A 10,355-nucleotide genomic window follows, 5' to 3' on the forward strand; every position below is an offset into this window, starting at 1 on the left:
AAGAGCTAAACATTTTTTTTATCTTATGGCCACTAGATGCTTCTGAAATATTTTACTACTTACAAAAGTAGGGTTACTACTATATTTCAATAATTGTTTTTCATTAGTGACTAGTTTGATATCAACTCTCTTTCTTAGATTTTCCATCGTCTTTCCAAATACAGAATTATTCATTAGTTTGAAGAAGTCTTTTTCAAAACTATATTTAGCTTGCTTTCTTTTTTTTTCTTAATTAAATTCAATATATTGTTTTAACCAAGGTCTTAGACTGTAAGATACGTCGTGACGTTCCACCCTCACCGGGTGGGAGGGGTTTGCCGATGTGTGAGGGCGCCCCGTCACGGCGTACCTTACAGACTACCAAGGTGTTTGATCAAATTTCTACTTCTAATGTGAGATATTGTGCTTGGGTTCTGGTAATGTGTTTACAATCATGTTTTCACATTACATCAATCGTAGTGGTATGACTGCTATAGTTTTCACCATAGTTTACATATATGAACGTTTGATGTTGCACTTGTGAACGTTCCGGGGGGGGGGGGGGGTTGTCCCTTAACTCTTTAACGTTTAATGTCGTTTATTTGTTTTGTAAACACCCGTTACCTACACAGATATAGGTAACGGGCCCTTACAGAAGAACATGCTACAGTAAACGTTAGAGCTACATGTAAAAAGAAATCGGGCCAAGTGTCCCAGTGTAGTTCCCGTTGCCGATGGCGAAGTTTTTCCCAAACTTGGATATGCGATTTTATTTACTGTTTGAATAATTGTGTTTTGCAGTGATCAAGTTGAAGCAAGTTGAATAATTGTTGAATTTATTTTGAGTGTGTTCGCCTTTTCCTCGTCTTTAAAGTATTAAAGTATGGAAGCAATATCAAATGTCCGAAAAAATATTTACATATTGCATTATTCAACTCAGAATGGCTGTTCTCACGTTTTAAAGGTACTTGATTAAAAAAAAATGGAGTGTGTATTTTCCAGAACAAGTACGTATACAATATCAGAAGACTGTTAAACTTGCTGTACGGTTTCTGTTATATTAATTGCACTTCTACAAAATAAAATTCAATCAATTGAAGTTGTTAGAATGTGTTGTATTTTATTCAGTAGTTTATGTGTGAGTGTGGCTTTGCAGCTTTCTGAAAGAACCGTATCCTATCCAATCCAATGGATTTCTAAGTTAAATGACAAAATCAAGTCAGAATTTAGATCTGGTGATCTCGATCATTCTGTTAATTTATCACATTTCATTAATTTGATTACCGTTACTATCCCATGCGGCTGATGAGTGACTTAAAGTAGGAATGAAACGTGTCTGGATTTGAGTGAGGCAAGCTCTTCTGCTAGCTTAGTCAATCGATTGTCACGGTAGAGATTTCTCATCGTGCACACTCTGTCAGATCATGGTCAGATCAAGCCTTGAACACTCGTTGTACATCATGCGTAGGAGCGCCACCAACGTCGAATAGTGTTATTTCGAAATGTTTTGCCGTTGGTGCTCACTAGTTAACAGAGAGGCTTATTGAGTGTGAACCCTGCAATGCGAGTTATTACGTGAAGTTTTTTTTTGCAGATTCCACCTCAGAAAGGTGTCCTGATAACATATCTGACTTGTGCCATTCATGCACCCTGGAGCATTTTGCTATATCTGTATATCGCAACAAAAACGAAATGAGAGCAATTACTATTTTTGGTAGGCTCGAAGGCCAATAAAACTACATAAAAGTCGTATCAAGTTTACCTACCGCATTTTATGGATTATCATCTTACAATATGAATATTGTTTTGAATGTAAACAAAATCATGAGCATATCAAAGAACAACAAAATGAGATCATTTTGATTTCTAAGTTATAGCTGATATAACTAGAAGTTACTGTATTGCTGAAGTACAAGTACAATATATGTACAGTGGAATGGACACTTTTAAAAAATAACTTTTTCAATAGTATATACTAACTTGATCTCAACCTGTTTAAACAAATACTCTATTCCCATATTACGTGTGTACCTAGACTGTCGACAGTCGCTCGCGCCTTTTTTCCATACGTTTTATCTAAACTCCGGTCCGGCGCAACACTAGTAATAGTATAATCGCAAACTGATTTCGAGGGCCGTATTGCGAAGGCTCGGTCCTTCGGCCCTCGACCTCGGGCCTTCGGCCCTCAATTTGCGATTAGACTAGTGTTGCGCGGGATCGGAGTTTAGATAAAACTTTGGGCAAAAAAGGCGCGAGCGACTGTCGACAGTCTAGTGTGTACCTAAAAATGCAGTCAATATACTGTTCAAACAGTTATCCTGTATATTTTTTATTATTTTATGTAAGTTTATACCATTAACTAAATACAGAGCCCACACATCGTGTTGGTGTAATAAGTTATGTTGGCGTGCTATATTTATGGTGTTTATCTCAATATGAAACCTTGTGATCAGGCTCACTGATCTTGACAGTTCATTTAATATCTTCGACTCGCTTTTGGAAATTGCACGGTATAATATACAGTACCCGATCGTGAACTTATGCAACAGAGTGACTCTTTCATTTGCACCGATATAAATATTTCCAATTCTGTGGTGGTAGTTTAAACTACATTACAATAATGTACACATACAGTAATGTACACATTACAATAATGTACAAATACAAATATATACACATACAATAATGTAGACATACAATAATGTAGACATACAATAATGTAGACATACAATAATGTAGACATACAATAATGTAGACATACAATAATGTAGACATACAATAATGTAGACATACAATAATGTAGACATACAATAATGTACACATACAATAATGTACACATACAATGATGTACAAATACAAATATGTACACATACAATAATGTACACATACAATAATGTACACATACAATAATGTACACATACAATGATGTACAAATACAAATATGTACACATACAATAATGTACACATACAATAATGTACACATACAATAATATATACATACAATAATGTACACATACAAATATGTACACATACAATAATGTACACATACAATAATGTACAAATGCAAATATGTACACATACAATAATGTACACATACAATAATATACACATACAATTATGTACACACATACAATAATGTACACATACAATAATGTACACATACAATAATGTACACATACAATAATGTACAAATACAAATATGTACACATACAAATATGTACACATACAATAATGTACACATACAATAATGTACACATACACTTACATTTGTTAAAACGTTAAGAACAATTTGACGATTACTGCGGATGACATTTGCATTGAAAACTAGGGATTGATTGATCGATTAAAATTCGTTTTAAAGTTTTAAAAATGTAAGTGTATGTGTACTTATTGGTGTTACTGTCAATTTTCGAGGATAATTAATTTAAGATGCAATACTGTTAACAACAACTTTACTTATATAGCTGATCAAGTCATTTATAACGCATGTACAGGTTTAGTGCATGCAATATTGTGATATTTGTGTGTGTGTGTGTGTGTGTGTGTGTGTGTGTGTATGTGTGTGTGTGTGTGTGTGTGTGGTGGGGGGGGGTATGTGTGTGTGTGTGTGTGTGTGTGTGTGTGTGTGTGTGCGCGCGCCAGTATCCCGGGATTGGGGTGGAGGGCCGACGCATCCCGGGTGACAGCGAAATACGTGATGTGTAATACAGCGACAAGTCCGCCCTCATCGGCCGAGTTTTGCTTTGCGTTTGATACATTTTGTGGAAAATTGTTTGATTTGGCCATAGGCGTCTCTCATTAACGTCTATCATTTGGCAATTCTCAACCAATCATAAATCTGTTACTGTGTCATGAAATATTCACGGAAATAAAATTACCGTTTATTTCATAATGGAGAGACATATAGTAAATAGAGAAATAATTTGCCACAATTACGCGTACGCGTACGCGTACGCGTACGGCAACAGAGGTTCGTTGATTGAGACAAAGACCCTACACGCACTTCTGTTGTCGATCGTTTAGGGTCTATGATTGAGATTACTCGGATTCTCGAATATATAAGCACTGTTTTGTCTCTCTCACTAGAAGAAAAATCAGCTTTGATAAAGGTTAACTATACACTCAAAGTCCCAAGTCTGAGCGTCTCCAACACTTTGGTCTTCTTTAGGAAGTCAGTGATCATGTTTATGTTAAAAAAAGTCGTGACTGATGGATATATTTGGATGTATTTGAACCCCTTTCTTTAAATAGCGCATTTGTGAAAAATAGAAGCATGTTACACTTATTACAATTATTTTACAAGTATAGAATGTATTTTCAGTTATGTTTACGCCAGTGGATTTCTCCTTCTTGCACATGTATATATGCAAATACTAGTAATGATAAAACCAGTAGTCTTTACAGTTTTCAGTTAACTATTAGTTATCAGTAATTGTAAGGGAGTGGGAGAATTGGAATAGAGATCGGTACGTGTTTTGTGTCATATGTGACCTTTCCTCAATTTCTTTTCCCTCCTCCCTCGTTCCAATAAATTCAATAAAAATGCTGTCGGGCATGAAAAGAGACACGATAACGTCATCACGTTTATATCAACGGTCCAATAGCATAAATTATCGCTGTTGGTGGTGGTGGTGATGATGGTGGTGGTGTTGGTGGTAAAATCGGATCTGGAATTATGTGCTAGAGAACTCCATTTGACTATACGGTGGAGATGATAGTAACGCGTATGCGACTAGACTTCTGTAACTTGTAATCAAAAACATCACACTTTCTCAATAGCTTGATTGAGGGCGTCTTTCTATGCAAGCGGAATCAGCATAAAACCAGGGGGCAATGAACCAAGGGGGCCGTTTGCGGCAGCGCCGGTTACAACACGAGCCTTGATTTGTCATTGCCCCAACCAGCAGAACGTTAATACTCTATTTTGTTTTCCGAGAATGGCTAAATGTCTTAGGCCAAAAAAAAGAATTGTTTCTGGTCAGGACATTTTGTCGAAAGAGGAGCGACGATGCGATTTTTTTATTTTTTATTTTATTTTTTTTATTTTTTTTTATTGTCAACAAATTAAACCTGTCCCTCAGTCTACTACTGATGACTGTTACTTTTCTTTTTTACATAGCACTTTAGAGCAAGTGTGTATGTGGGACAGATGTCATTTGTTTGTTCATGATTGGCTCTGCAGTTACCTTCACTGAGTAGGAGGGGGGGGGGGGTATTTTTGTGTTTTTCCCCGGATCTGCAGACTTAAGTGATGCGCGCTGACCAGAAACAATTCTTTTCTGTTGTTGGCCTTATATCTATGTTATTAATTTCTAGAATACATTATTGACGTTTGTAGTTATACATCAAACGATCAGTTTGTATTCCAATGTGAAGTGGGGGGTTTGGGGTAAAAGTGGGTGTTGACGCGATACCGCCATTGACTATACATATACTGCTTCAGTTTATAATAAAGTATATGTCAAGTACATATATACTGACAATTAGTGAATATGAATTAGTAAATGAGAACACGCTTTGAAGTTGAGACTGTTCTTGAAGAAATATTCTTTCAGTAATATGTTGCTGTTTCAAGATCATAAAAATATATTAGTCTCAATTTAGAAACCATTTAAGCTTACGGGTCCATTAATGTGACTTTTTTGACGAACGTGATCGAAGACATCCTATCTATCTCCTTGTTTCTGCTTATGACAAATCTCAATGATTGGCCATCAACATTTTGTATAATGCAGATTTATGTATTGGCAAAACAGGCTGTCGATAGTCGTACATTTGATGTGTGTATATGTGTCTGTTTGTCTGTCTGTCTGTCCGTCTGTCTGTCCGTCCGTCTGTCTGTATGTATGTCTGTCCGTCCGTCCGTCCGTCTGTCTGTCTGTGTCTGTCTGTCTGTCTGTCTGTCTGTCTGTTACATACAAGTAGTCCCTAAAACAAGCAACAATCCAATCCAATATACACATTCATAGAAGTAAGTTAAGTTATACTAAAGTATTACACCAGTATCTTTACACCCTGAATCAAAGTGTGTACACTTACACACTTTGAATCATGCACTGATCCTAAATAAGAAAAAATGAACCTACAACTAAACATCATGAAAATTACAATATCGAAGTCAAATCGTTAACAGCCTCGTTTATTATATGGGGTACGGGTATAAAAAAAGACTCCGGAGAAAGACTTCAAACTATACTACCTCGGGTAGAGTCGGTAAGTTCACGGGTTCAAGAATGTGTAGGTTATCCACCTCAACAGATACCTATAGGCAACGGAAACCCGTCCTGCTTAAGGTATTGGACCGGGACCGCCCGAAGCAAGATGTTACGTGTAAAATGACATCTTCATGACACGTGGAACGTTGCTGTGGACAAATTGAAACTTGAAAAAAGTTGTAGTTACATTTTTGTGGCGTTTAATTTTGTGACGTTCTCGACACTACCTGTCAGTACCATTTAACGAGCCCGTGGAACTTAGTCTGGATGCCAAAATGGAGGTGTAAATCGTAACGTATAGGAAATAGACTAGTCGAACTGAACAGGCGAAACAATTAATACTCGTAAGAAACTGAATTAGAACTCTCAATCATGTTACAAGAACTATATCATTTGTATGTGGGTTATACTTCCATGGTTTTATCGACCTGATTAATGTATATTAAGGACAGCGAGTCTGTACTGTGTAAGCTTTATTCAAGTTCTGTCCTATATGACGAAATTTCGCTGAATCACGATGACACCCATGTGTGTTTACATATTGGTATACAATTTCTTCGTATCAAACATCCATGTCAAAGATAAGCATATACGGATCTATATTTAAAGCCGGTGAATAATTATATGGGTGTTACTTTGCTTGATAACTATGCATATTGTAAATACAGCAGTTTGCTATTTGGTACAACAACGTTCGAAATTGGCAGTTCTTCAAAGTATTTGCATGAAATTTAGCACAATAATTGTCGCTACATGATATTAATGTGTATGTTCTTTAGGTTGCGATCAGAATTTACGGCAGGGGGGGCCGAGGGAGAAATTATTTTGGTCAAAACAATTTTCGCAGTCACGGCTTCGCGCTCTCATAAAACATAAAATGCCATGCACCCCCCCCCCCCCGAAATGAACCCAAGAATTTTCTGTAGCCCATCCCCTCCCGGCCAGACATATTTTAATGTGTAATTATACAGTACCCCCCCCCCCCACACACACACACACACACACTCCAGTCCACTTCACTTCACTTCACTTCAGAGATAGAAATCAACTTCAGCGTCCATACTCAACAATGACAGATTTCTTTAAAACTATATGTGGGCTTTGTGAAAAAGGTCTCACATTGGGCTGTAACCTATACTTGGAGATACTTAGCTAGCAGGATTTTCTCTTTCAATCTTGATTCTGGGCACAAACAGCATCCCATGATATCAAGTGTAGGATGTGAGAGGGGGAGTTCCCCACCAACAGTATATACAATAGAACTTTATTATAGTAAAGAAAAGACAAAAGGAAAGACATTATACAGAGTTTATACATATATATATATATATATATATATATATATATATATATATATATATATATATATATATATATATATATATTATACACTATATTTTTCTAACCAAAAGTTTACACTTTCGAATACACCTTATTTTGTAGTTTTTTTTTGTTAACTATTATTACTATAGTTTATATATTTACTAGTTTGTTTTAGTACCAAATACTTATTGTAGAAAATTCAATGAAGAAATGTAGTTTTCTTGACGGGTGCAATAAAGTTTCTATTCTATTATATTCTATATATAGAAACAGTCAAGTTAGTTATCATTATTTTGTCGACAACTGTGTACGTGATGATCTCTCAGGATGGTCCTCGACTGGCAGTCTGGATGCCAACGTGGTCTCTATATATACCACCAAGTTGAATGTGTGTAAATCGTAACGATTCCGTATATTTATAATAGGGACTCGTCTAGACTATCGACTGATGAAGTAGCTGAAAAAAAACATATATACGACCGAAAGATGCGCAGAGGAATTTGCGCGTTCTTGTATATACACGATCAGGGATTGCATGGTAGAGAATAAAGGCAATAAAGGGTCTATGTACCTGGGCGTACAGACGACCTATATAATACTAGCCTGTAAACAGGATGGATGGGCATGATAGGTGTACAACACCACGCCCGCAAAACCACAACCGTGCTTCTGACGTCACGTATACATGTTATTGACATAGCCTAGCTATGCTATAGACCCTGAGAGCTATGGTGACATTCTTCAGTCGTCAAAATGTATCACCAGGGTCAGTTTTATGACCTATTGTTGTCTTTTGTATTTTACTTTGTTGTCGTAAAAAAGGGGACGCGGGCCTCCAACTTATGGGGTCAAGAACGCTCTATTCACATCACAGAGGATCACCGAGGCCTAGTGACTATTGTCCACGTTTCAATTAGAAGACTTGTGTCTCCCGAGCTATGCTGCTTGTACATCTTCAGTAATCCTGATATCATACAGGAAAAAGTCAACATTTTGCCCTGATATATTACACCAGGTCAATCTAAAGTTGCACGCCCGCACTTATAGTAATGTCCTAAATATTTTCGGAGAGTTGTTATGTTGTGCACGGTGGTATGACATTATCGATTTGATATTTTCGGCAGCCAGACGATCGCAGTGATTTGATTTATCATGTGATCCATTATCAGTTGTACTCTATGCGGGATTCCATTTTGACACCAAAAATTGCCTCTAATACCTTCACAGCCATCCTTGTCATCCTGCCAAATGAATCTTGGTATATATTATCCCACAGACTCGACCACCTAAAGCTCTCTTTTGTTCGCTACTTAATTCGATTAGTTCCAGTCGTTAATTAATATCTGTCGCAGCATGCGATTAAAACTTTTAATGGAACCAGAGATGGGGTCAATTCAACTGAAACAATAGGTAGAGCGAAGGATGACGCAAATGCAAAAAAAAATGTGACGAAATTTGACACCTGTGGCTTCTTTGAATCACTTGTAAAACAATGATAGGTGTTTATCTCTGGTCATGCTTCGACAAGTTAAAATACCATGTGAAGTTTATCAGATGCCAACAATTCTGACGCGTCTCTTTTTCCCTTCGGGCTATCGTGATGACTGGCCCCATTACACGCCATTCAATATTCCTGGTTTAAAGGTAATGCGCCTCGTGTTATTTCCTTTATATTTATTCCTGACTTTCGAAAAACCCACAAAGCTGCACGTAGCTGTTCGACCCCCACCAGCACCTGTTGTTCAAGTAGTACTTTTACTTCATCAAGGGCGGTTACCTGAGCCCACCTAATTTTTCAATGCCGACCCTAAACTTTTTTTTTCACTTATTCGAGAAAATATAATAATTAAATCGCGAAAATTGTGAAGTCTCGCAAGAAATAGTGAATGCGAAAACTGACATCAACTTAAAAAGACAACATAAAACCTCAGACACCGTGCACCACTAGTGGTCTGATCTGATCTGATCTGTAATGGATGTACATCTGCTGAGATGAAACCAATAACACGGAGATTAACAACGGAAACATAATTAACTGAACTAGACACTCACATATGAAAAAAAATATGAAATAAAAAATCTACCTACACCACCTATTCTAAAATTGAGCGTAATCGGAACCACACAATTTTTTTGTTAGGCCTAAATTTCAGATATATCGCACATACAAACAATATGCTGTAGAGGCGAGTTTTGATATTTTTCTACAGTTTTACAATACATACTTGAGAACTTGATAGAAGCAACACTGAATGAGTTCAAGATTTGGAATTCTGAATAGGTAATTTATGAAAGTACGATTTACATGTACGTTTTGACGCGACGTGTAAATATGAGTAGCTAGCTCTTGCATGTTCATTCTTGAGCTGGCATTACTGATTGCCAATTTCGGTTATTGGTATTTGAATTTGTGGCGGGAGAAATTTTCAAGAGCAATTTAACTTAACAATTGACCTCGATTTATACCAAAGTCATGTTCTGGATGATATTACGCACCCATGGCCTTGAAAATGTAACGAAATACACCAAGCCGCGGAACATAATTCAAAACAACAATTTTGTTTTTAATGGTCACTTTTCATACTTTTTGGAAGTAAAAATACAACGAACTCTGTAAAGGTTTGAACTTGAACTGTTTTCATACAGTCAAAATTTTCAAAATGTTTCAGATGATTATGGAATGTGGATGGTTTGAACCGAGGGGTTTGAAAACTCAAACACCTCCGCTTGCAGTACATGTAGCAGGGGCAGTGATGGCAATGTTGGTGAGGCATATTTGGGAGAGAAAATTATTTTATGCTTGGTCTATACGTAATGGATAGTTGAATTTCAAATTTG

This window comes from Glandiceps talaboti, chromosome 5, assembly GCF_964340395.1.
Source record: "Glandiceps talaboti chromosome 5, keGlaTala1.1, whole genome shotgun sequence".
In the NCBI taxonomy this organism is placed as follows: Eukaryota; Metazoa; Hemichordata; class Enteropneusta; family Spengelidae; genus Glandiceps; species Glandiceps talaboti.